Source organism: Camelus dromedarius, chromosome X, assembly GCF_036321535.1.
Source record: "Camelus dromedarius isolate mCamDro1 chromosome X, mCamDro1.pat, whole genome shotgun sequence".
Lineage (NCBI taxonomy): Eukaryota > Metazoa > Chordata > Mammalia > Artiodactyla > Camelidae > Camelus > Camelus dromedarius.
Window position 1 is genome coordinate 41,860,868 of NC_087472.1, and position 26,963 is coordinate 41,887,830.

Sequence of the window (26,963 nt, forward strand, 5' to 3'; positions counted from 1 at the left end):
TAAATATACTAATATTAGCATACTCATTGTATAGTATATTAAGTTTATGTTAATGAAAAGTTTCATAGTCAAATAAGTTTGGGAAACACTGGGTTAAAGTTTTTCTTTTAATGCAGGACTTCTCAGAACCTTTAAGATGTTAATATTTGCTGGGACTCTCTAATTAAAAGATATAATTTGCTGGTATCAGAAATGTATTCCAACACAGAAATTTTGTTCTTAGAGCATCTCCAGTGAGCCAGGCTCTGAGGAATATGCCTTGGCAAACAGTGACAACATGTTCAGCAGACAAAAGCCAGTATGTACCAACCTTCTGTTACCAATTACTCTTGACTAAGTCACCACAGATAGATGTCATGCTGTGACATGGTTAGATTTCATTGTGCATCCGAATCAGGTGGGGATGTTTGTCAAAATTCAGATTCCTAGGCTGTACTTTGATTCAGCCAATCTGGCCTGAGTTCTAGGAATCTACATGTTAACAAGCATCAAGTTAGGTTCCTGATTTAGGTGTCTAAAATTTATACTTTGACAGATACTCTATTAGAAAGCTGGGGTCAATTAATAAAAAAGAAAAGATAAATGTAATTAATTATATAATTTGGTGCTTTTAAAAAATTTTTTTAATATTTTTTATTGATTTATAATCATTTTACAATGTTGTGTCAAATTCCAGTGTAGAGCACAATTTTTCAGTTATACATGAACATATACATATTCATTGTCACATTTTTTTCTCTGTGAGCTACCACAAGATCTTGTGTATATTTCCCTGTGCTATACAGTATAATCTTGTTCATCTATTCTACAATTTTGAAATCCCGTCTATTCCTTCCCACCCTCTGCCCCGTTCGCAACCACAAGTTTGTATTCTATGTCTATGAGTCTGTTTCTGTTTCATATTTATGCTTTGTTTTTTTGTTTTTGTTTTTGTTTTTTAGATTCCACATATGAGCGATCTCATATGGTATTTTTCTCTTTCTCTTTCTGGCTTACTTCACTTAGAATGACATTCTCCAGGAGCATCCATGTTGCTGCAAATGGCGTTATGTTGTTGGTTTTTATGGCTGAGTAGTATTCCATTGTATAAATATACCACCACTTCTTTATCCAGTCATCTGTTGATGGACATTTAGGCTGTTTCCATGTCTTGGATATTGTAAATAATGCTCCTATGAACATTGAGGTGCAGGTGTCATCCTGAAGTAGGGTTCCTTCTGGATATATGCCCAGGAGTGGGATTCCTGGTTCATACGGTAAGTCTATTCCTAGTCTTTTGAGGAATCTCCATACTGTTTTCCACAGTGGCTGCATAATTTGGTGCTTTTTAATTGAAGTATAGTTGGTTTACAATGTTGTATTAATTTCTGGTGTACAGAATGGTGATTCATTATATGCATATATATATATATATATATATGCCTTTCCATATTCTTTTTCATTATAGGCTATTACAAGGTATTGAGTATAGTTCCCTGTGCTATACAGAACCTTGTTATTTAATTATATAATTTTGAAACTGAAAGTTCAATGACACTGATATCACATGTTGAGACTGGAACACTAGGACATTGTGAAAGTTTAGTGACAAAAGGGCAATGAAGTATGGGTAAAGACGCTACATCCACCTGACTTATATAGCGGTCAGTTTAATACTCATATGACAAGCATGGACTCACTGACTTACATTTGCCTTAAAACATTTGTGTAATCTGCACTTTGATCACATGGCACATAACTGAAAGCAGTGAAGAGTGCCCTTCCCTTGATAAATTTCAACTTGCACTTTCCCTTCCAGCAATGATTACAGTTCTCTGCACAGAGCATGGTATTTTGTGCTTTATGCCTCTACTCATGCTGTTCCCCTTGTCTGAAATGTCTTTTTCCATGTTTCTTCCCCTGCTAACTTGTTCTCTGTTGAGCATGAATTTGTATGGATCGTTTGGAATGGGCGTAACTTATTTATGTAGTTAAAGGGGTGATGATTGAGGCTAGTAAAATACACACGAATGTGTCATTGTCAGGACAGGAATAGTGTGTTAGTCTGAAACAGGTACTAAAGATAGCTTAAAATTCCAAGGCAGGTTCAGAAGGACTCAGGCGATCCAGGAAGCTACAAATGTATAGCAATTCAAGAAGGGATTAGTAGGAGAAAGAGAAGCAGTTGAAATTGTGCTGTTTCCAAGATACTCTTTTTTTCACCTCATTGAATTTTGCTGATCATTGAATCTGCTTTGCTTGTTTGTTGGTAATAACTTCATTCATTTTTGATTAATTTTCATACCTGCATGAGTCTGTCTCAGCAATGGTACTTTACTGTGCGTTAATATTGATTACTGGTTACTGACTGAATGGAGTGGCTCTTTCTACTGGGCAGGCACACATCTTCGGATTTTGGTCAAAGCACTTACTTTTAATCATTCTGAAAATAAAAATATGATGCTTCTCAATTACTTCAATCATCACTACTTTTTTATTGAAGTATAGTTGGTTTACAATGTTGTATTAATTTCTGGTGTGCAGCATAGTGATTCAGTTGTATGTATGTATATATTCCTTTTCATATTCTTTTTCATTATAAGCCATTACAGCCATTGCAAGGTATTGAATATAGTTCCCTGCAATCATCACTACTTCTTTTCAATCTTCAGCTAAAGGGAGCATCATATCTTGCCATCTCCCCTATTCACATTTGGTGCTACAATTTTTTGTCAAGATGCCAAATATCTGCCGTGATAGACAGATATCAGTAGGTGGATGGCGGTCATAATGTCTGATACTGGAGAAGACTTCTATTTCAGTTTTTCAGAGATGTTAGACTTCACTCCTTTCTAGCATGAGACCTGTTTCCGGAGAAAAGAAAAGAAAGGATATTGCATTTAGTTATGATTCATGAATGTCAGGGTTTAAGTGTTTTAGGGCTTTGTGGGAGCGGAAGAGGTAGTGGAAACAGGAAGCCAGGCTGCCATAAGCACACACATAACAAGTAATTAATTGACTACAGACATGAGGGAACCTACAGAGGACGTTAGGAAATACTATTGTACATGAAATGTCTCATCGTTAATATGGAGAACAGCTGGATGGCTGGATGTTTGATAACGAAGCCAGTCATTTTAATTTGATCTAAGCTCCAGCTTTTAATTGAATTTATAAGAACATGGGAAAAATTAACAGGCAGCTTCTGGCAATTCAAAAATCGTATTTTGGCTCAGAGTCTAAGCTTCTCTCTAAATTTGGGAAATCTGGCTCTGGATAAAGATGGAGCAAAGAAAAATCATGCTGTAATACCAAGGACAGCAGAGCGATGTCTCTGATTTTAAATAAATGCAGATTGTCACTGTTTGTCAGAGGTAATTATTCCTGTGGACATAATCATATCTTACAGTGACTAACAGGTCAGCTCTAATTATTAAACAGTTGAATCAGCTATGTGACTTTTTTCTCTCTGAAAAGTCAAAAATATCACGTAGAATCATTTGTCAAAGACCTTCAAAGTGGAGGAGTGTGCTGAGGCCAGAGATGTATCTTCTTTGTTAATAGGCCCCAGAAGACCTGGGCAAGAAACTTTTTTTTATAATGGGACGCTGTATCTTTTGACTAGGGCCAGCGAAGACGTATAGGTTCAAAATTGCTGCCTCCTGCAAGAAATACAAAAGATCATCAGTTTTCTTTTCTTGAAAAAGGTGCCCCGAGCAATCACATTTGTATCCCAATAACCTCAATGTATAATCTAACCTGTCACTGTTTTGCATCCTCAGATGAAATGCTTTATCATCTAACTCCATCATTTAGGAGAACAATGGAAGGCAAAACAGACTATTCCGTGGTGGACGACATGAATCATATTCCAGAGGAGAGGGGTCCTAAAGATGAAGCATAGTTTTTCTTCCCCCTGTAGAGGCGATGGAGCTCTTCTGCCCCCTCTTTTTTCTTATAAAAGAACAGATTCAGTTGTTTTCATCCAGTTCCCAAATCACATCAAGCTGAAATTTTACTTTTTCAAAAACAGTTGGCCAGATTTTCTCAAAAAAAGCAAAAGCCAGCCCAACAGTCATCTACTTCAAGGAGTTTTCCCTAATTATCATGATCCCAGTTGATTTCTCCCTTTGTTTGCATTCTGTAGCATCTTACATACAATTTGAATGCAGTATCAGACTTATATTTTTGATTTACAATGTTGTATTAGTTTCTGGTGTAGAGCAAAGTGATTCAATTATACATATATATCTTCTTTTTAATATTCTTTTTCATTATGGGTTATTACAGGATATTGAATATAGTTCCCTGTGCTGTACAGTAGGTCCTTGTTATTTATCTATTCTGTACATAGTAATTTGTATCTGCCAATCCCAAACTCCCAATTTATCCCTCTCCACCCCACTTCCCCCTCCCATAACGGTAAGTTTGTTTTCTATGCATTATCAGACTTATTTTTATTCCTTTCTTTAGCATGTGTCTATCTGAGATCTCATTCTAAATAACATGTTTATGAAGGGCAGGAATTGTCTCACTTTTGCATTTTCTCTAGTGTCTAGAAAATGACTGTGTGTACTATAGGTGCTTAATAGAAATGATCAATAGAACATGTTCATAAATGTCCTCGGGTAGCCTGTCTATTGGCAAAGGGCACTTGAAAAACTATTTAGCATCTAATAAAAAGTGTGGAAGTTATTTTTCCTGGGTAGAAACATTGTATAGGAGGTCTGTGACTTGTATACTTTGATATTATTTATTATGTAAATCATAGGTTGGAATTGGTAGGTTGATACACCAGAGACAGTAATTCCTTTTTAAATAACTTTGAAAATGCATCAATGAAGGCTTCAAACCTTAGGAATATCATATTATCTTAAAAGGATCATATCTAAAATGTGGAAAATAATCAATCTGTAACTGAAGAGGCTGTGTTCAAACTAGCACCAGATTTGGGGGATAATTAGTCTAATGGTATCTGTGGATGTAAATGAAAGGCTATAAAAATTACTTTGATTAATTGTGGTTGGTGGTACAGAGTAGAGGATACAGAAATATACAGCTGCTGAGGAAGCCCAGGGATGAAAGGGATTTGGGGAGACACAGTCAGTTTCTGATTATCTAAGTATAGGTAATTTACACCCCATGATGTGTTGTCAGTTTCATCACTGGCTAGCTTTCCCTTGTTACTCAGCCTTACCTTTTCCCTCTATCGGTTTTGTGGTCTTTAGAAACGTCCACTTAAGTAGGTGTCTAGATTCAACAAAATATAACCAGCAAGGTAAATTTCTGGAGGAAATAACTGCATGGAATGAAAAACAAGACACATAGCTATAGTAGATTCCAGGTCGTGGGTGAATGTGCTTCTGGGCTCATGTGGAATAGCTATGCTTTGTGAAAGCTCCTCTCACAATATAGCTTATTTAACAACCTTATTTGCATCAGTCTGTAGTACTCAACTGGGGGAACTAATTGGAATTCTTTGTGAAGCATATTGAATGCCATTTATTCTCACTATACATATTGGCTAGACATAATTTAGACCCCATGAGACATTATATGTATTTTAACCTATTTCTTCAGTTGCTGGACAACATGTAGAAAAAAAAAAAAAAAGGTCTTCAGAATGAACATAGCAATACTGACAGGTTGAAAATTCCTGAAACTGTGTGTTGGTGGCATCTCTGTTCTGGACTCTGTATTCCACTCAGATTAAAGAGAAAGATAACCTCATGAGGATTAGATGTGGAATAAGTGAGAGGAGTGATGCTGACTGTAACCCCCTGCCCAATACCTTTATTTATTTATTTAGGTAATTGGAATATAGTTGATTTATAAAGTGTTAGTTTCTGGTATACAGCATAGTGATTCAGTTATACATATATATTCTTTTTCAGATTCTTTTCATTATAGGTTATTACAAGCTATTGAATATATTTCCCTGTGCTATACAGTAGAACCTTGTTCTTTATCTATTTTGTATATAGTAGTTCCCAATACCTTTATTCATTTTTTTATGAAGTGCATCATTAATGGAATATCTTTAGATTATGGACCTTAGCTGACTAAAAATTTGTTAAGAGCTAGATGACTGAGAACAGTGCCTTCTTGGACTGATTTTTTTTCCCTACATCTGTATTTGTCTTGTCTCCTCACAAGCACTTTAAGGACTGAGAGCGTAGCTGCCACAGGCTGTGCAGAGTGGCTTATACTTACTACGTACTTGTTAAATGCTGTTTGCATGAATGAATAACCTGGTAAAGCTATACTTTCTTCCTGCACATCAGTATTTATTTCATTCATGATAGTTTCCTTTTATTAAGGAAACCAGGAGACCCAGGCTTCCATGGTCAACTCTAATATTTGTCACTCTCAATATGAAGGGGCTCTTCCAATATCTTAATTCCAATACCATTTTATCTTATTCTTTTTGTTCTGGAACTTCTTTTCCATCTCTTTTATTATGTTTGTACTTCATCATAAAATTAAAAATTGGAGGCCTCCAAAAGACGTCTACCAACTTCTTATCCTTTCCAAACTTGGTTACCAATATGCATAATTTGCTATCATAAGGTAGCAATTTTATTTTAAAATAGCATTAGGTATTTATTTATATTTTCTTTTTGGCAGCCATCTTTAAATTTTTTAGTAGCCTGTGAGTAGGTTGAATGTGTAAGTGAATGAATGAGTGGATCTTGAATTTGACTTCTGCACATTCAAACAAGGTGCATGGAAATATCTGGCTGACCTTTTACCTTACAGGAATCCAAATGTTACATTGTACTTTTTCCTCTTTTCTAAAGTAAGTAGAACAAGGGACTTTGTTACTGTTTCTGTTAGCTCCAGGAAGGCAGAGACTATGGCTTTCACTTCCAGTCTCCAGGACAGTGCTAACATAATAGATCATCAATGAGTATTTCTAGAAGGAATGAATGCAAATGAAGATGGTATGATCAAGGAGCCACATGGACCTTCTAGCTGTCCTCAAACTTGCTAATTTATTTCATACCCCAGGGCCTTTGCACTTGCTGTTTCCTCTGTTCTGAATGCTCTAGATAACCATAGATTAATTTCATCATTTTATTTAGATCTATGTTAAAATGTTATGTCTTAAGGAAAATTTTCCCTCTACAGTCTATTAAAACAGTCTGCCTCCAACTACACCACCCCATTTGCTTTTTCTTCATAGCACATATTGCTATGACATTTTATTATATCATTTTGTGTTTGATGTTTTGTCTCTTTCCTCCCCCTGATCCACTGCCACATAGTACAGAATGTGAGGTCCATAAGTCCGGGGAGTGTATCACTCCAGGATCTCATTGGGAAACAGAAATCCTTACAGATGGTTCAAATCAAGAGACTTTAAAGAAGGATTACTTCCCGGCAGTATGGACAGGTTTATGGGAATAAACAAGGTATACTGAAACTAGGCTTGAAAGGGCAAGTGGAAGAAAGATCTAGTAAAGCTCAGTGAGAGCTGGATCTGAGAAGGAGGTTTGCCTTGAAGAAGATGTAGTCTTGCAGGGAGGGTATAGCTTAGTGGTAGAGTGCATGCTTAGCATGCATGAGGTCCTGGGTTCAATCCCAAGCACTGCTATTAAAAATAAGTAAATAAATAAACCTAATTATCCCCCCAAAAAATTTAAAGAAAAAGCTGTAGTTTTGGAGGAACTCAACTACTAACACAGAGAGAGACAACTCTGGAAGTCAGAAAGAGCAAGAGAAGAAATTATCAAGTCTCCTCTCTTCCCATACTTCAGTCTCCTGCCAGTGTGCCTGTTGTTAAAACCTGAGCAGGAACCAGCTAGCGAGGAGCCCAAGTCCTTAGCGATCAGCCCCTTGGGGAACAGAGTGGGCCAGAGAAGGGTGGAGAAATGAATCCCACGAGGGCAACAGAATAAATAGCACAGGTGTATTGTTTGGCTCACTGCTGTGTCTTTTATGCCCAGAACAGCACACTGTAGGTACTCAATAAAGATTTGTTAAATAAAATGGTCAATGGTAGTGGCAGGCTGGGAGCAAAGGAACTGTGGCATTCATCCAGGATATTATCATATAGGCTCTCAGATCTTATTTGGGGGGAAGGGTAGCTGTCCAAGGCCTATGTTTGGAGAAATTCACAGATAGCCCCAGAAGGGATGACAGTCAGTGCCTTTCATCTCAATCTAGTAACCACTTAGGTTGTAATTTATGCATTAGATCTTAATATTCAATGATTCTGGGAGAAATTTTCCAATAAGAAATTTTGGTAACTTGTCAGTTGTGTTTCTCAGAGTAAAAGGCACTGGAAGATAGCTAGGAATTACTTTATTCTTACACAAGATAAGCAAAAAAGTTTTAATGATATTATGGATTACCTAGCTTTAACTTCCAGATTGATTCACAGGGATTCATGGGGGTGAACAGCGTAAATAAGGGACAAAGTGATGGCTACGATCTCAACTGTGTCAGGTGTGTCCCTTTACTTCTTTCATTCTGCTTTGTTACAAGACCACCCTGACACCAGTGTGGATGATGGGTTTGAAGAGGGTATCTATTATTCACTGAAGTAGGGAAATCAGGAGAAGGCTCAAGTATTAGAGGGAAGATGATGACTATAGTGTGGATACATGGAGTCTGAAGTAACTATTGGATACCCAAGTGGCAATATCTTTCTGCAGTTGGGATACCTAAGTCTGAATCTGAAGTAAGAAAACTGAAAATTATCAGCACACAGTAGTTGAAGGAGAGGATACTATCACCTAGAGAGTTCACCTAGGGATAACTTGCAGCATGAGAAGAAATACAGGCTCCTTGGATCTACTCCTGTCATCACCTCTGAACAAACCAGGAGCCAGCATGCCATGTCCCAAAATGCCCACCTCGAGTGTGTGGGTTTGGGGTGGAGTGTTCCACAGAGTGCAGAGCATGTGATCTGAGAAGCAGTGTCAAAGGATGAAACTGAAATAGCCAGAGACTCAGATAATCCCAACTAAAAGTTCAACTTGAAGGTGCAAGGCAGAGAGAATCCAGGCAATGATTACGACAAACCAAAGGCAGCAGATCAGAGCATAGTAATATAGATGACATTGCATGGGGAAGTTCCCTGAGTGCTGGGGCAGAGCCACCAGGGCCTTTCACTGGACACCTGCAGCTAAGGTGGAGGGGGAGAAGGAAGGTGCTAAGGGTACTGAGCCAACATAGAACAACTACAAAATGATGCAGAGAGAGAGAAGTCAGGTGAACATTGGTGGAGGATTTTGCCAGAGCATTTCTATTGCAGTGGTGGGAGCAAAAGGCAAACTATAGTAGATTGAGAAGTTGATAGAATAATAAAAAAAAGAATTCTAGGCTCTCCTTTCAAGAGGAAGATGTGTGCTCTAAGGAGGATTTTTGCTTTGTGTATTTTTAAGAAGAGAGATTCTTGAGTATGTGTGCAGCCTATGAGAAATATCTTGAAAATGAGCAAGAGAGAAGATAAAGGAGGGGAGAGAGAGAGAAAACACACATGAGAATAACAAATAGGCAAGGTCTTAAGAATTGTAGGGAATGGGGTCATGACTGTGGGTGGAAAGATTGTCTTGAAGCTGAGAAGTGAGACCTTTTCTTCAGAAGGTAGGACGGTAGAGTAATAAATAGGTTTTTGGGTGTTGAGATGGAAAGTTGAGGGAGTTGATATTTTATTCTCTTTAAAGAAAAAAGCAAGACTGAGAGAAAAGAGAGTTTTGGTGATGGTGGTGGTGATGGTGGTTTAGATCACTTTGTGAAAGTTGGCAAAGGTTTGGAATAGAAGGATCCATTAAAGCTGGAAGGGCCTTTACAAATGTCTTAGTTCTGTGGTCTTCAAACTTTTCTTTTTCACTCATCAGAACCATTGCTGCAAATGAACTCTTGGTAGAAATCTGCCATATGCAAATCAGATAGTTCAATGGCTCATATGGAAGAGGTGGAGAGAAGGTCCTGAGCTGCAAACACTAGGTGTCCTTGCTCCCTCCGCCTGCACATCCTCCTTATTGCCCAATGCAGTTCCAGAAGCATCTCTGAGGAATCCCTAGGGCCCCTTTGAGTATGGTTTCAAGACCATCAACTTCATCATTTTGTGATGAGGCATCAAACACAGAGGAATGAATTGACTTGTCTGGAATAGAATCAGGACTAGAATCTAATGCCTAGCCAGAACATTTTAAAACTGTATTATGCTGTCCCACTGCTTGCAGAACTAAAATCAATGGCCCTCAATAAACGTCTCCAAGAAAATGGAATTTTAAGCTTTATTTTCCTGACAACATTCACCCTTAAATTATTCCTTTCTGTACTTCACACTTATTTGTTAAAAGATGACAGGAGGAATCTAAAAAAATGATAGAAATGAACTTATTTACAAAACAGAAACAGAGTCACAGACATAGAAAGCAAACCTATGGTTACCAAAGGGGAAAGGTAGGAAGGGATAAATTAGGAGTTTGGGATTAGCAGATACACACCACTATATATAAGATAGATGAACAACAAGGACCTACTGTATAGCACAGGGAGCTGTCTTCAATACCTTGTAATACCCTATAATGAAAAAGAATCTGAAAAAGAATATGGGTGTATAACTGAATCACTATGCTGTACCCCACAACTAACACAACATTGTAAATCAACTGTACTTCAATCAAATAAAGGTGAAAGGAAATGTCTTTTTCTACCTACCTCACAACTTTTAGTTTAAATAAGAAAGTGTGACATGCTTAGAGATCCTTGGAAGGAAGTTGCATTGTACATTCAATATATCACTTGTGAAAAATATAAAGGCTTTTCTGGGGACATCATCAACCAGAACTGGGAATGAAAAGCACTGGAATATTTTAAAACACTAAATTACTACATGTAATCTTCAGTAGCTTGTTTTTTTCCTACCTGGAATTATATTTCTAAGATTCATCATGTTATTGTGTGTACTTGTTGTTCATTCCTTTCACTGCTGTGTAATATTCCATGGCCTGACCGTACCACTATTTATTTATTGTCATTTAGGGGTACATGTATATGTGACACAATTAGAGTATTTTTTAAAAAGTAAGGAAAATGATTTTTAAAAAAATCAGTGTAGTAATGACCTTTTAAGGAAAGACAGGGGTAGGGAACTAGAAGTCCCAGGACAGCTTTATCATTGTTAATAATATTTCGTTGCAATGGTTCTCTGAGTGTGATCTCAAGGCTGCCAGCATCAGCATCACCTGAGATCTTGTTAGAAATTCACATTTTCTACCCAGTCCTCTTGAATCAGAAACTTAGGGGTGCGCCCAGCAATTGGGCTGTACCAATCTCTCTAGGTGAGTCTGAGGTATGCTGGTGTTTGAGTGCCACTACCGTAGTGTTATGCTTTGTAACTAACACATACGCTTCTCTTTCTCATTCTCTGTCTCTTTGTCTCATATGATATAATACAAAAGAAAAAAAAAATCTCATCAGTGACCTGCCAGGCATAAAGAGCTGGGGAGATATTAGAGCTATTTGAGAGCAATTCTTTTTGCAGGCTAGTCAGGTGGGCAAATGGGGGGAAGAAAGAAAAGAGGAGGGTAGGGAGGGGATAGCTCAGTGGCGGTCCTGGGTTCAATCTTCAGAACCTCCCTTAAATACATAAATAAATACAAACCTAATTACCTCCCCCTTAAAATAATTGTTTTTTAATTAAAAAAAGAAAGGAAAGAAGAAGAGTGGAACCACGGAATGATTCAGAATGAAGGTGCAGGTGAGATAAGAGAAGATCCTTTTTGTAGTATATTACCGTAAGAGAGCAACTGAAAATACAGAGTATATTTTGAAGTGTACGTATATATTTGTGTGTGCATATACTTATGTGTGTGTGTGTGTGTGTGCACTTAGAATGACACCTTGCTTGGTAAGGTTAGCATGCCCCATTGGTAGAGATAATGACTCCCCCTCTCTACTTACCTCTGCTTCTGAATAATTTAGACCCAGCAGGGAATAACTTACTCTCACCACAGGACACAACTGCTGTTATTCAAATAGATCTTGCTGCCTCGGCCAGGCATTCTAAAATGAAATGAATCTGTATCATTACAACTTTGACTCCCCTTTTTTTTTTTTTTATTCTGGAACTGCAGTTGCCTTCACAAGCTCCCTCTTTTCCCTGCTGTTAGCATTGCGTGTCATCATATTGAAAGTGAACACTCACACAAAGGAGATAAAAGCATAGTCTTTATTTATTTTGAAAGAACTCCATTATTAACTGAACATTTACTCTTAAAGGGCTTACTAGTGTTCAGACTGCAAAAGGGAAGTCCACTCTGAAAGGTACCACTTAGTCTAACAGTTAAAGATACCACTGTAGCACACAGAAGACACGGAGGACTTTAGCCTGCCAAATGCCTGGGGACACTTAGGGAAGAATCTCTTGAAAAAAATGAATTGTACCACATACACACCCTAAGGTGAAAACCTCTAGTGAACAGCCAATAGCACCAAATTAGTTTTATACATCTTTGGGGTTTGTCATTTGCAATCTGTTTCGGGCCATAGAGATACCAGAGTTTATCCTCTTTACCAGACTGTATTCAAGAAAGCCAAATTCCATAAGAAAGTCTCTTTTTATCACCTTGTGGAGATCCTTGATATTGTAATAACTTCCTAGCCAGTCTACCATCCCCCAACATCATCCACATGCCAATCTATCGTTTGCGACACTGCTAGACTGACCTTTATGAAGCTTTGATCGTGTCCTTGGTCCACATGTTACCTTGCTGCCATTGCTCTAGCGAATTAGAAATTCAAGGCAGACTGTGAGCCCTATTCTTAGTAATTGTGAAGAATCTCCTTAACACATTTTTTGTGCACTAACCACTCCTGGTGTTATTTTACTATTTTAGTATTTTAGCCCTTCATCTTGGTCTCTTTACATATTTTTATCCTATTACATTGTTTTTCTTGTTGGTTGCCGCCAATTCTTTTTGGAATGTGAAAAGGTACAAATAGATGCATAAGTAGTTACCATAAGTCCTTCTCCTTAAAGGGTGGCATTGCCTCTCTTGTGCACTAAATAAACTGTGAACTTCTCAGTCTAGCAGACATACTCCTTGGTGTGGCCTCAACCTACTTTTTCAGTTTTATTGTCCACTTTCCAAGGACGTCCACTCTTAGGTTTCATCAGACTAGATCATTTCCCTTTCTCCAAACTTGCCCTATGTTTCCCTGCCTCCACGCCTTTGCACATGCTGTTACCTCTACCAGGATTATTTCCTCTCTTATCTCTGCTGGGTGAGATCCTCTCTAGTAAATTCCATACCTCCACTGCTACTTCTTCCTGAGTCCTTCTCTGATCCAGCAACCATTTATAATCTGCCCTTCTCTAGAACATTTCCTTTACTGCCCTTTTCATATTCTACCTTGTATTACAGTTATTTGTGCACTTAGCTTATACCACCCCTCCCTTCATGCCCTGAAAGACTAGAAGCTTCTTAAGGGCAAGGGGCTGTGGCCCATTTCTCATTGTATCCTGTCTACAGAATGTAGATCAGTCTGCTGTATACCGTGGTTGCTCAACAAATGTTTGTTGAACAAATTTGTATGAATAAAAGTAATAAACACATGGAAGCAACCTCAATGTCCATTGACAGATGATTGGATAAAGAAGTTGTGGTATATATATATATGTATGTGTATATATATATACACACACATACATACATACATACATACAATAGAATACTACTCAGCTATAAAAATGAAATAATACCATTTGCAGCAACATGGATGGACCTGGAGATCGTCATTCTAAATGGAGTAAGTCAGACAGAGAAAGACAAATATCATATTATATCACATATGTGGAATCTAAAAAAATGACATAAATGAACTTATTTATAAAACAAAAATAGACTCACAGACATAGAAAACAAACTTATGGTTACCAAAGAGGAAAGAGGAGTAGGGATAAATTAGGAGTTTGGGATTAGGAGATACAAACTACTATATATAAAATAGATAAACAACAAGGTCATACTGTATAGCACAGGGAATTATATTCAGTGGCTTGTAATAACCTATGATGAAAAAGAACCTGAAGAAGAATATATATTATATATGTATTATATATATATATATGACTGAATCACTATGCTGTACACCAGAAACTACACAACATTGTAAGTCAACCATAATTCAATTTAAAAAATAATAAATGCAACTGTATTTCTGTTTGGGTGGGAGAGCTCATGTTTTAGCATCTGGATATATGTGCAGAGACATATGGGGCCACCTAGTACAACTCATTCCCACTACTGGAAAACCCAACAAAAAGAGTAGGTCCTGCTGTCACAGGGTGAGAGTAGCACTAGCTCCTTTAAGGATATCTTGCCTCTTTTTCATTGAAAAGGAACGTTAGTCCCTGAGGATTGAATAATCAGGGATGAAAGGATCTAATGAATATTGAAAATACAGTTAAACATCCACAGGAGAAATATAGACACAATAACATGGTAATGCTAACCTCCAGGCAGACGATAAGGATACAATTTATTTGTTCTCCTATAGTATAATTCTTGGAATGGTTAAATGTCCCATTGAGTTGCCCAGACTATCTGTGGAGTCACCAGACACTCTGTCATTTTAAAGAATTTGATAACATGCCCTTAGAGATGGAGACAGGATACAGCTGCCAAAATTAGACCTGATGATTGAGTGCAGCAGAATTCCTAGTATGACAAAATCAGGAAGCAGGAATTTGTTGAGCTGAAAAGCATAACAGGAAAGCAAAAGACAATGATAATACTTGATTCTTAAAGTGGATGCTGTTAAATAAATATACAAAGATGCCAGGAGTTTAAAAACGATGCTTATTTTCCTCTTCTTCGTCTTCTTTTTTTTTTTTTTTTATATACTACGTGTAAAGAAAAGATTGCCCACCATTCCAGTTCTACAAAGATCAAGCCTTTAGCCACTGCAGTCACCCACCGACAGTGCACCCTGAGGGAAATTCAGGGTGGAGAAAACCAGGAAGCATTCTGTGCTTTGGATATACTGGCCCCTAGATAATTAAGATGCATATCTAAGGAATAATTTCCATGACCACCCAGATTCTGGCATCTTCCCATACATAGAAAAGCACTAAGATCATTAACTCAAGATATCTGGTCTTTGTGATTAGCAGTAATCTTTTGATATTCAACTACATATTTTTCTCCCCAGCAAAAAATTCATATATAGCCTGGCTCCTCCCTTACCTCTTTGGAGCAGTTCCTCAGAGCTCTCTGAGAGGCTGTCTCCCAGGCTGTAGTCCTCAGTAAGGTCCCCAAAGAAAACTGAGTTCACAACTTTTAACATTGTGCCTTTTTCTTTCAGTAGAAAGATGTGATCTTGTTCATTATTGCTTATAAGAACAACATTCTGAAAATGCTTTCTGTTGACTAGACTCATCATATACTTCATATTTACCTAATTGGTTTAAAAAAGGCAAAAAAAAAAAAAAAGCTGAGGAGCAAAAGGAAAAGGAACAAAGAAGACTTGAAAGTTATTTTGGAGATTTTTGTTTAGGCTTGAAAAAAATTGGCCTTCAGCAGGCTGCTCCTGACACACCATTCACTCTACGACCCTCAAAACCAAACAGTATGAATAATCCAGAGCTTGCCAGAATCCAAGACTTTTATATTAAAGTCATTCTTTTTTTTCCTTCAGCATTGTGTAGCTGCTTTGCTGCAAAGAACAGAAACACACTTCCTGCCTTTCTTTTTTCTTTTCTTTTTTGTTTCAAGAGCAAGCTTTAGAGTTTAACTAAAATTTCCCCATCAAATAAAGTGGGACAGCAGTACTTAGGACTATTTTACTGTTTTTATTCATGACCTGGGTCACAGAAAAATGCTAGCTTTGAAGCCTGAAAAAAAATAGACTTCTTTATTTTTTTTTAACATTTAGAAAATACCACATTCATCTTTAACATAATGTAGAAAAGGTGCTTGATTCCTTATATGCCCTCCATTATTAATGTTCCAAGCAGTAAAATTTAGGAAATAAAATGCTGCTTTTAATGCATGTGATTGATCACTTCTGAATTCTAAAGAATAACTATGCAAAGCATTATGTTTTTGCTTTAGGTCTTCATAAGTCATCTACATAGAGGTTGCTAAGCCAGAAGATGCAATCGTGACATGGTGCATGTAGGTATTCAGGTTATATTTTAATTGCTATGGGATTACATTTCAATTCTTTCCCTACAGTTTTCCCCACAATAACCACCGAGGTAGTCTTCCTGCTTTGGTGTTTCATTACACCTCGGTTCCCCTCCACATCACAACCAGATACATCTTCAGTTTCTTCAAATGGATAATAACACTTTCCTCCTAAAAAAAACCTTCATTGTTTGCTGAATCTCTTTGGTCTTGGCATTCAAGACCCTCCAGGAGTTGGCTCCAGTTCATCTTTCTAGCTTTTCCTATCACTAACGACTCCCTTGGGTGGATTCAGGTTTTAAGCAAACTCACACACTCTATACATCACACACACACACACACACACACACACACACACGCACCGTCCTATCTGTCCTTTCCCAAACCACTGCTTGTGCTCTTAGAATACTGTCTACCTAGACCATCCAATCCCTCCGTGGAGCAATAATCAGCATCGAGGTTGCAGAGAACAAAGAACTTTACTTGGAGGTCTTAAGAATTGCAAATCAGGAGACGTAGATACGGGTAAAACCAAAAGACTGTTCCAGGGAAGAGAGAGTCGGGGCTTATAAACACAAAATCACAAGGTTGTTCAAGAATTATGATGGACACTCATGCCAGAAAGGAACAATTTGTCCTTAAGGGACAGTCCATCCCCAGTTTTTTTATGTAAAGGGTCTGAGAAGTATCTTGGGTTTCTGGATGCCTATGTCAAGACAAGAAGTGGTGAAAGTTCAGATTCTATCTGGGCTGAGACATGCATATGTCACACTTCCTCCATGACCTCCCATCTTCATTTTAGAGAGCTCTTTTAGTAATACTGACTCCATTTTGATTTTCCTTTCACACTTCATTTCTACCAATATTTTGAGGCCCCATTTAAATGCTCCATGTTTCACAAGTCTTACATCCCCCGTTTATTATAGTTTTTATATCTTACTTCCCCTCACTATTATTTTCCCTCACAATAGCTCCTTAATTGCAGAAATCTACCTTATAATCCTGTAGCACTGTAGCAGCCTTCCTTGTACAGGCTGATTGCCAATAATACTTGTGGAATGATGAGAATGAACTCTAATATCCATCACTGGACCTCTGACTTTTCTTGTCTTAATTACATTTAGATATTCCTACTCTTCTGGTTAAGGGAGTTCATGTTGTAGCAACCTTTCTTTCCATAAACTAGAGGGACCAGGTGACTTATAGATGACAGCGCTGTTTATCATCAGAGATATAATGAGGGTTTTTTTGTTTTTGTTTTTGTTTATTGAAGTACAGTTGATCTACAATGTTTCAGTTATTCAGCATAGTGATTCAGTTATACATATACATATATATCTCTTCTTTTTTAGATTCTTTCCCATTATAGGTTATTACAAGGTATTGAATATAGTTCCCTCTGCTACACAGTAGGTTCTTATGGTCTACCTATTTTATATGTAGTAGTGTGTATCTATTAATCCCAAACTCCTAATTTATCCCACCCCCTCTTTCCCTTTTGGTAATAATAAGTTTGTTTTCTGTGTCTGTTTATTAAACATCAGGTTTATTAATGGAAAACAATAGTTCAGAACAAGGAGTGAAGTCTCTGAATCAATAAAATTGACATAACACAGCAGGATCTAGTCGTCTCAGACATTTGAAAGAATGACCAAACCATCAATATAGCCCATAGGATGTGGGAGTCTGCATGAAACAAAGTCTTAGATACATCAATATAACCATGCGGCAGACCCAAGATAACAGTTTCTTTAGCTTCAAGTAGAATTTGCATAAAGCCCAGAACTCAAGCCTCAGGGGCCAACAATACTCAAAATAATCTTCACAGCTATCTAAGGGTTTAGCTATCTCTCACTGATAAAAGGTGTTATTTCACATTTCTTGACTCATCATTTAAAAGCAAATGTCCTGGCCACTAGAATAAAGGCTTAAGAGTTCTCCTCCTTGTTTATTTGGTGAGTTAAGTTGGCAGGCCACCACCAGAGGGAAATTGATGTCTGTTAGTACCACAGGTGTGAGCTTCACAACCTCTCTTTCTGGAAAATGTCCAGGATGTCACTGTTTTGAAGGCTGACTTCCCCTTGCAAAAAAAAAAAAAAAAAAAAGTAAATGTATCCTGTACTATTGTCACACTGAGCTATAGACCAGCCAGGGCTTAAAAGCCTCTTGAGAAATAAACACAAGTGACAAAAGACTAATTCTTTTGGCATTCTTCACAGGAAAACCATGTTCCTCTCTACACAGAAAACTCCATGAGGTTAGTCATTTGTGGGTTCCTTACAAGTCCCTCTCTGGGTGGAGGGAGGGGGAGAGCTGCCAGTTATCTGTTTGTGTGGGTGGTCTGACAGCAATATCTGTCACCTCCTGACCTCAGGAGTGACATAGCTGATTAGGCTGACTGGTGGCCGGTTGCCTTCCTTTTTCTCTGCTCCATGTCTCTCTCCCCTAAAGCTCTGCCAAGTTCTCTGATATTTTGAAAACAACTTCTTGTCTCTGATGGCTTTGATGGAAGAGCTGCAAACTAGGTATGAAGGAATTCAACCACATTTAGGGACGAAAGAGCAGGAAGATTATTCTAGAAACCTGAATAATAAGTATCTTATAAAATGAAGCACCCGCTGTTCATTCAGTGAAGGTCCGGATCCTGGAACCATCTTAATGAGCTCATGTACTGTTTAGCTGTCCCACTAGGAGTCTGTCACTCAGCACAAACAAAACAAGCAAACACGTCAATACTGGGGACCACCAAGTTGCTTTTCCCCCAGTGTGTTCTGCACACATGAATCAGTCAAAATGTGGGAAACATGGATGAAACAGATTCAAAGGCTTTTGAAAGTAGGACTTCTCGAAACCTTTATTCTGTCCCCATGTGCTTTGTGACTAAGAGGAAGCCAGTGTATGCAGCGTTTCCCTACTGAGTCTGACCATGAGAGCCATTTCTCAGGCTCACCCAGTGGGACCAGGGCTCAGTCCTTTGATGAATGTAGATGTAAGACCAAATCCTTGGTAACAACAGCCTCTGTCAGCAGCAGCCCTATTGAAGAACAGTTCGCAGAGTGAACTCGTTTTTTGTTTTCTTTCGTGGATCAAACTCTCTGTGCTCATTGTAACATTCTGTTCTTGGCTTAAGTAACAGTGCAATTAGCATAGTCCTGCATATTTTTTGTTTTAGGTCACTCTTAGAAGCTAGTTTACTTATATTTAGAAAAACAGTACAGAACAACCTTGCCCTTCCAGAACATTCTTTTCTTGAGTTTCCTTTTTGAGTCTTCACACAACTAGGATTCAGGAGAACTGAAATGATATAATTTCTGGGAGGAACCCCAGGTCTCCACTAACTTGGTAGGCATTATAATTAACTTTTTACTCTGGTTGGAGTGGTAATATTGGGTCTGATGCAAATGACTTCTTCTTTCTGGTTTATTTATTCATTTGATAAGTATGTATTGACTGCTTACAAAAGTCCTAGCACCCTTTTAGGTGTTTGGGATAGAGTTGTTAACCAAAATCTCCAAACTCATGCAGCTTACATTTTATGGGAGGAGATTGGCAGGGAAATATGTTAGTGAATAAATGATCCACTTACAGATTGGATAATTGATATGAAGGAACTAAAATGAAGTGAGAAACTGGAGAATGACTCAGGGGAGTGAGGAATTCTTTATGTTAAAAAAATGCAATTTTGGGGGAGGGTATAGCACAAGTGGTAGAGCTCATGCTTAGCATGCATGAGGTCCTGGGTTCAATCCCCAGTTTTATCATTAAATAAGTAAATAAATAAACCTAGTTACTCCCCCCCCCCAAAAAAAACCAAAGTGCAATTTCTTTTTTTCCCCTCTTAATAAGCATTTATTTCAAAATTTTTCTTATCATGAAAGTTACATATGAAAAATAAATATGTAACAGTTAAAGTAAATTCATGTAAATTTTTTTTATTGAATTAGAGTCAGCTTACAATGTTGTATCAATTTCTGATGTACAGCATAATGTTTCAGTCATCCAGATACATCCATATATTCAAAAGTGCAATTTACAATTTAAGTTGCTAATCACAAATATGCTTGCCCGATAATGAAATTCTGTAGTAACAAAACGTTAGCCTCTCCTTTTCTTTAAAACTAGAGTGTGTAAAGAGGAGGTGATAACCGAACCAAGGAGGAGGCAGCTATATGAAGATCTAGACTTCCAAGGGCAGAAGTCTAGAAGGGTAAACTTCCAAGTGGAAACCCTAGGAATTACAAGAACCCTTTGGCTGTGTTAAGAGTAGAAAAAAAGGCCAGTGTGGCTGGACCGTAGGTGAACAAGGGGACAGACAATTCATGTGATTTCATAAACCAGCGCTTCTCAAAGTGTGAACAGGTAACTCAGTACTCACACACACACACACACATTGACTAGCAAGCTGTACAGTTAAGTTTGCTGGGTAAGAGATGGTGTCCTCAGGTGTTCAATTTATGCAGGTGTCCCGATGATTCTCAGATTATGAAAAATCAGGGAGATGTGATGTAGTGCAGTGATTCTCAAAATATCTTCCCTGGCCCAGTGACATCAGTATCACCTGGACATTTGTTAGAAATGCAGATTCTCAACCCCAGCCCAGACCTACAGAATCAGAAACTCTGGGTCTGGGGTTCCAACAGCCTGTGTTGGAATAAGCTGTCCATGCAATTCTGATGCCAGACAGAATTAGAGAATCACTGTGCTAGAAAATAACTGGTATTCAATACCTTGTAATACCCTACAATGAAAAAGAACATGAAAATGTGTGTATGTATATATATGGATCACTATGCTGTACACCAGAAATTAATACAACATTGTAAACCGACTATACTTCAATTTAAAAAAAAAGAAAATAACTGGGAGTGTGGGTGTCGGGTAAAAGAGTGTCCCTCTCGACTGGCAAAAAGTATCTTCTCTCATTTCAAATCCTCTTTCCTTCACGTGTGCCCTTGAACTCATCTTCTACTGGAAAGGACCTAGCTTAATTCATTTAGTAATTCTTCCTGACTGTTTTAGGAGTAAACAGGCAGTGCTCTCAGGACTGTACATGACTTATTTCAGCTAATCCTTATAATAACACTGCAGGATAGGTACTGGTATCATCCCCATTTTATAGATTAGGAACTAAGGGCACAGAAAAGAAACTTACCCAGGTCACACAGGGCATAAGAAGAAGGGTGTAAGTGTGAGCCATTCGGTTCCAGCACCGCATGAATAAATACTTTTTTAGATGGCCTCTCGGTATACTTGGGAACGGCTGGGGTGATTTGATCTAAGATAACATTGTTGAAAGAATTGCCTTCACTTTTGACTTTGACTTTAAGTCACTGAATGATGCCCAGAGGGGTCATCTGGTGACTATTCTTGTCCAAGGCTCAGAGAGGTGAAAACAGCTCACCTAAGATGATATAGCCGGTTAGTCTCAGAGCCAGGACAAAGCCCAGGTCACTAACTTTCAACTCAGTGTTAAGACGTGTCCAATGAAAACAAAACTGGCGACATACTGAAAACAACAAAGCTAGGCCAGGTATCCAGCAGCTCACGTGTGTACATTTCTTTATCTTGCTATTGTAAGCACAGTGAGTTCTTTTCCTGATTCTGGTGTCCTTGAAGGGCCATAGGACAAGGTCCCCCAGGGAGGATACTGCTCTGTCTAGCAATACTGCCCTCTCTGCACACAGGGTGCAAGATGGGAACATTAAGTTCTATTTGTAACACCTTTCATTGTCAAATACACAAAAACAACAACGCATCAAAAACCAAGTCGCTTTTCAGTCCGGGTTCGTTTCTATTTCCTATCTTGTCTGGTTGTTTGTTTGCTTGGTTTTGTTTTTAACTTGTCTTCTCATTATATCTGTGGTGAAATTTTGCCAGGGGATCTAGAGAAGTTGGTTTTCTGTGTACCCTTAAGAAAATTATTCATCAGCCCGGCTCTCTAAGCTTAAGGCCTTATCACAAATCCTCAACAATATTAAACATCGACTCTCCATTTTGAAATATTAAACGTGGAAGTTTTCTGTCTTTACCTTCTGCTCTGCATTTACAAAAGCGTGATGTATAATTTAAGTTTTTAATCTCAAATGTGTTTGCTCTATAGGAAAGTTCTGTAATGATAAAATGTACTGCATCAGCTTGAGTTTCTTTATAAATATACTAACTTCTCTTGTAATCTTACTTTTATTATAGTGAGTGGATAAATTATTAATTCCAATGTAAAATCCAGTTCTGATTGGCATGATTTTTATTTTCGTTGGACTCATTTAAGCTAGTTTGGGGGGGTCTCTTAGAGAATTAATAGGAGATTGTAATGATATATCATATTTTGTAAATTACATGTAATTTTAAAACACATTTCCCACTTATTATCAGGCCCACCAAACAACTTCTATTTGAAGAAAAGAGAAGTATCTTCAAAAAAAATTTTGGAGGTTTTTAACATAAAATTAATTCCATCCTTGGCTCTCTCACAAACACAGTGTCTATGAGAGTGAAGACTGTGCCCTCAATGTTTTCTGAAGGCAAACTCTGACTTGCAAACCCTTTCTCAAGTATTTTTGAGACTCGAGTGTGTGCTGAGAAGTAATACCCATGGTCTTAGTAAGGACCTGAGGAGAAGGTATTTTACTCAAATACCAGTCTCCTCTTTTTTTCCCTGCTTTGCTTTCAGTAAAATTATGACTTTTGCAACGCATACCTTAATAATCAATGTGAGTCATTTTGCTTTCATGCTAATACTGGGTTTTCTGCTGCAATAAAAGAAAACATTTCTAAACTGTTCTAGTTCCTGAAAACGGGTGCACAGGCCCGTGTACCACAATATAAAAATTCTGTGTTGTACAATTAGTTTCAATTAAGAGCTAGTTAAATTTTCAGGTAAATTAGTATCCGACTTCCCTGGCAGGGCGAGTTAGCAGCATTCCTGCAAGTTGAGATATTATTAGAAAGTGTTTTTACCTTTATTATAGCTGGTTAACCACAGATCACATCAGGTTTAGTGAAAAGGCTGACTTCTCTTCCGAGTGGCAGTTCCCATGCTAGGATTACGTGTTTCTCCAGAAGGCTGAGGGAGAGTTTCACTTTTGATTTTTATTTTATTTATTTTTTAATGGCAGTACTGGGGACTGAACCCAGGACCTTGTGCATGCTAAGCAGGGGCTCTACCACTGAGCTAACCCCTCCCCCCTTCACTTTTTAGTCTATTTGGTTTTTTTTCACCTGTATGCATTCATTTTCTTTCATCAAGCAATGCGTAAACTATAGTAAATAGTGACTAGGTAGGGTGACAAACTGTCCTGGTTTGCCTGGTACTGAGGGCTTTTCCTTGAATGCAGCACTTTTGGTGCCCAAACCAAGAGTCTCAGGCCAACAGAGATGGTTGGGGACCTGAGTTCAGGAAAGTTGTTCCTATGACAATGCAAAAGCTTTATACTCCACAAGAGTTAATTCCAGACTTAAAGAAGGGAGGTTTGGGAAGATAACTTAATACATCTCACGGATAATAAGGGAGTGAAAATCATCAATTCAGTCAACAGGTCTTAGAACTGGTCAGGTGTCAAGGTCAGAGTTAACAGGAAAAGTATGAGGAGAGGAGACTCAATAATCATAGTCTTAGATTCTATACCCTTATCCTGGGTCTCAGGATCTAGTCTAAATGTTAATTAAAGAGTGGAGTTTGTATATTGAGCTGAAGGATAGTGGAAAGGATTATTAAAGGTGTCTGCACTATTTATTTTTATCTGCTGAGTGTGCAATGAAATACAACAGGCTGTGAATGATTGTGTAAGAGTCACCGAACTGTGTCATTAGATGTGAGCCAGAAGGCTGGGATCCTGTTAAATGTCTTTCCGTTTTCAGCCTATGGAATTTGAGTTCTGAGAGCGGAAGTGTACATTTGGATGTGAAGTCTAGGATACAGACCAAGAGTGTTTGGACTTTTAGTTCTTTGATCCAACACAAAGTTACGTGCTTTCAGTCAAGTGGCTTAAACTTAATGCCACAGTTTTCTGATTCTTTGACTTGAGAGAGTCAAAGTTAGCTCTCAAGCTCTAGGCTGAACAATATTGGCAGTCCATAAAAGTAGTGGTTATTTGAAGTGAAGATGGGAGAAAGGTCAGCTTTCAGATCAGAAATGAGCTCTATGAATGCATGGTGCAGCCACCATTCCTTTCCCATGTTATTTGCCCGTCAGGAACCAACATGGCTAGCATCAAGTGGAAAGTCCTCTGTCTGACTTTCATTATCCACTCCCAAACTACCTAGCAAGTCCTATTTCCCACTGGGCAATTTGGCATGAGAGTCAGCGCATCATGCATCCTGAGACTAGTCTGGGTTCAAATTCTTGCTCCATCATCATATAAACTCTATGATCCTGGCCATATTACTTAATCTCTTTGTGCCTCATTTTCCTCATTTGCAAAATTGGCCTATTATTAATAATATATTACTCACAGGGGTAAACATATGTAAAATACTGAGAATAGTGCCTTGCACAGTGTCTGCTATTATTATTATTATTACTGTTGTCATCATTATTATTCCTTAAAGGTGTCCCTTGCTTTAGGTTTCATGTTCTCTTTAATATCTACATGCCATCCTGACTTTTTGTTTTATATTTTTGCTTGTGATGAATTCTCTTCATGTGACATGATACTTTTTCCCGCCTGCCCAAACTGGATCCATTTTAAAACCACCACTTCAATTCTGATCTCTTATGTGAGACTTTCACAAAACTTTCCTTTTGATAAATTCCTTTATTATGACTCCCCAGACCATGCATTTCGGCTTTCAACTATCTGCTGTTTGGTGTGTGCTAATGTTGTCTCCTCTGCTGATCTGAAAACTTTTTGACAGCTGGGGCTATGTCTTGTCTACTTTATTGTATGTTTTACAGCCTCTAGAATGTTTCTGGCTAAACGGCTGATTGATTCATATCAGGAAACCGATGCCTAAATTTGGTCCTTTGATTCTCCCACTACTTTTGAGACAGAAAGCCATCAGTTAAATCACTTCAGGAATCTGTCTCACAAAATCTTGCTGATTTTACACTATTTTTCAGCAGCTATGTATTTGTGATAGAATATCATTTACAGGTCAGTTTTCTTTCATGCTTGGATTCAGAAAAGAATAAAACATGGTGCTTTTACATGAAGTTCATATACATCACTAAACAACACTTACTAGAGTTCATCCCATTAAGAAAGGGTGAATTATAAGAACAATTTAAAAAAATTTATTACTGAAATTTCCACATACACATAAAAGAATAATATAATCAGTTCCACATAACTGTCACTCAATTTCCACAATCATTAACATTAACCTTTCCAATCTTGTTTTATCTATCCCACCCATTTTTGGGGGGCCTGGAATATTTTAAAGCAAAGTCATCATATTTCATCTGTAAAAAGTTCAGTATGCACCATTAACAGCTGAAGAGATAAAAAAGGCTAAAATCATCAAATCTTTTCTTACCATCTTATAACTTTAGTAATATTACTTTGCTCTCTTCTACCCCAAAGATATAAGTAAACCTATAAAAATAGATGTTCCTAGTAGATGACAGGAAATATATGTGAAACACGAAGGGTATTTTACTGTCTCAGCTGTAGTCTTTGAAGTATAGCAGGAACCATGCTTTTGATAAGAAACACTGCATTATGATTTCAATGTGATAGATTACTATAATAATCAAATGGAAAGTATATATTTATTTCATTTGAATGTCTTTTCAGCTCTATGATATTTTTGGATGTGTTAAGTAAATGTGGGATGGGGCTATCCAGGTTCATTATACAGTGTAGCTCATCAATCTATTTTTAAAAGGCTATGTTTCTAGAGATGTTAGAATCTAATGGCCTCAATGATCTGAAAACACTATTTCACAAACGATTGTGGTATCATTCCCTCCTAAGCTGATCATAAACTACACCACAGGTGTAAAAGTAGATGTTTAAATACCTATTTACCTTATTCAGTTTAGCAAGCACTGTCCATACAAATGGTAATCATTGGTTTATAAATGATGGTCAGTTATGTTTTGTTGTGTTTCTAAAGTTACAGTTTAATACTACACCAGTTTGAGCAATATAGAGTTTGTAAATCTTAAAGCCACAGTATTAAGTAAAGAGGCACATTATGAGAATTGTTAGGAACATGCATGTTTCTTACAACAAAAACTGAATAGTTCTGTTACGCCAATCTGAGCCAGACATATACAAGAAATAAAATTTAGGGGTTAAGGTTGTTAGTTATTTATACATTTTACCTGTAGATTGGAAGTCTGTATTGTTTATGCTGGTTTCCCTACAGCTGAGGTGAGCCTGGATATTCACATCCCTGCGAGCACCATAAATCCATGAAGACAACATCAGCTCTAACTGACTGGAGTGAAATGTACCTGACTCGCTGTCAGTTCTTTTTGTAAGTTAGGGTTCAGTGAACTCCTACTTTGGAATCTTCTAGGATGAACCAAATTCAAATAAAAACTTCCCTGTAGGCAGTCAAAGCTTAACTGTAAGTCTGTCATTCAGTGATCTTTGTTCTGCTGTTTCTCTTCATATTCATAGCTACTGCCTCTGTGTATATTTTAACTTTGCAGATACTCTGCCCAGTAAACTGTTCACGTTTGTGTCTTGATTCCATGTCATTCATTTGTATCAAAGCTTGCACATATTCCTCTACTTTTACAGAAATAACTTTAGGCTTTTATTTTCGCTTCATTGTGTGAGTTTGACTAAAGCAGAGCCATTCTTCAAAGTGAAAAGGTTTTATTTGGAAAATTCCTTTGAAATGACTTCTTTATTATAGATTCTAGAATGGCCAGACTACAGC

General features: G+C 37.7%; 1 long non-coding RNA gene across 2 annotated transcripts; it reads right to left on the reverse strand.

The window, feature by feature from the left end:
- Window positions 1-1,562: 1,562 nt before the first annotated feature.
- On the reverse strand, window positions 1,563-26,505 carry LOC135320125 (uncharacterized). Of its 2 annotated transcripts, XR_010379341.1 has the most exons (6): window positions 26,398-26,505; window positions 11,902-12,003; window positions 5,177-5,229; window positions 3,739-3,933; window positions 3,491-3,641; window positions 1,563-2,843 (listed from the first exon to the last, which is right to left on the reverse strand). It is a non-coding gene; the product is annotated as an uncharacterized LOC135320125 (long non-coding RNA). The 2 variants fall into 2 exon arrangements; XR_010379342.1 differs by lacking the exon at window positions 5,177-5,229.
- Between the last annotated feature and the right edge of the window lie 458 nt (window positions 26,506-26,963).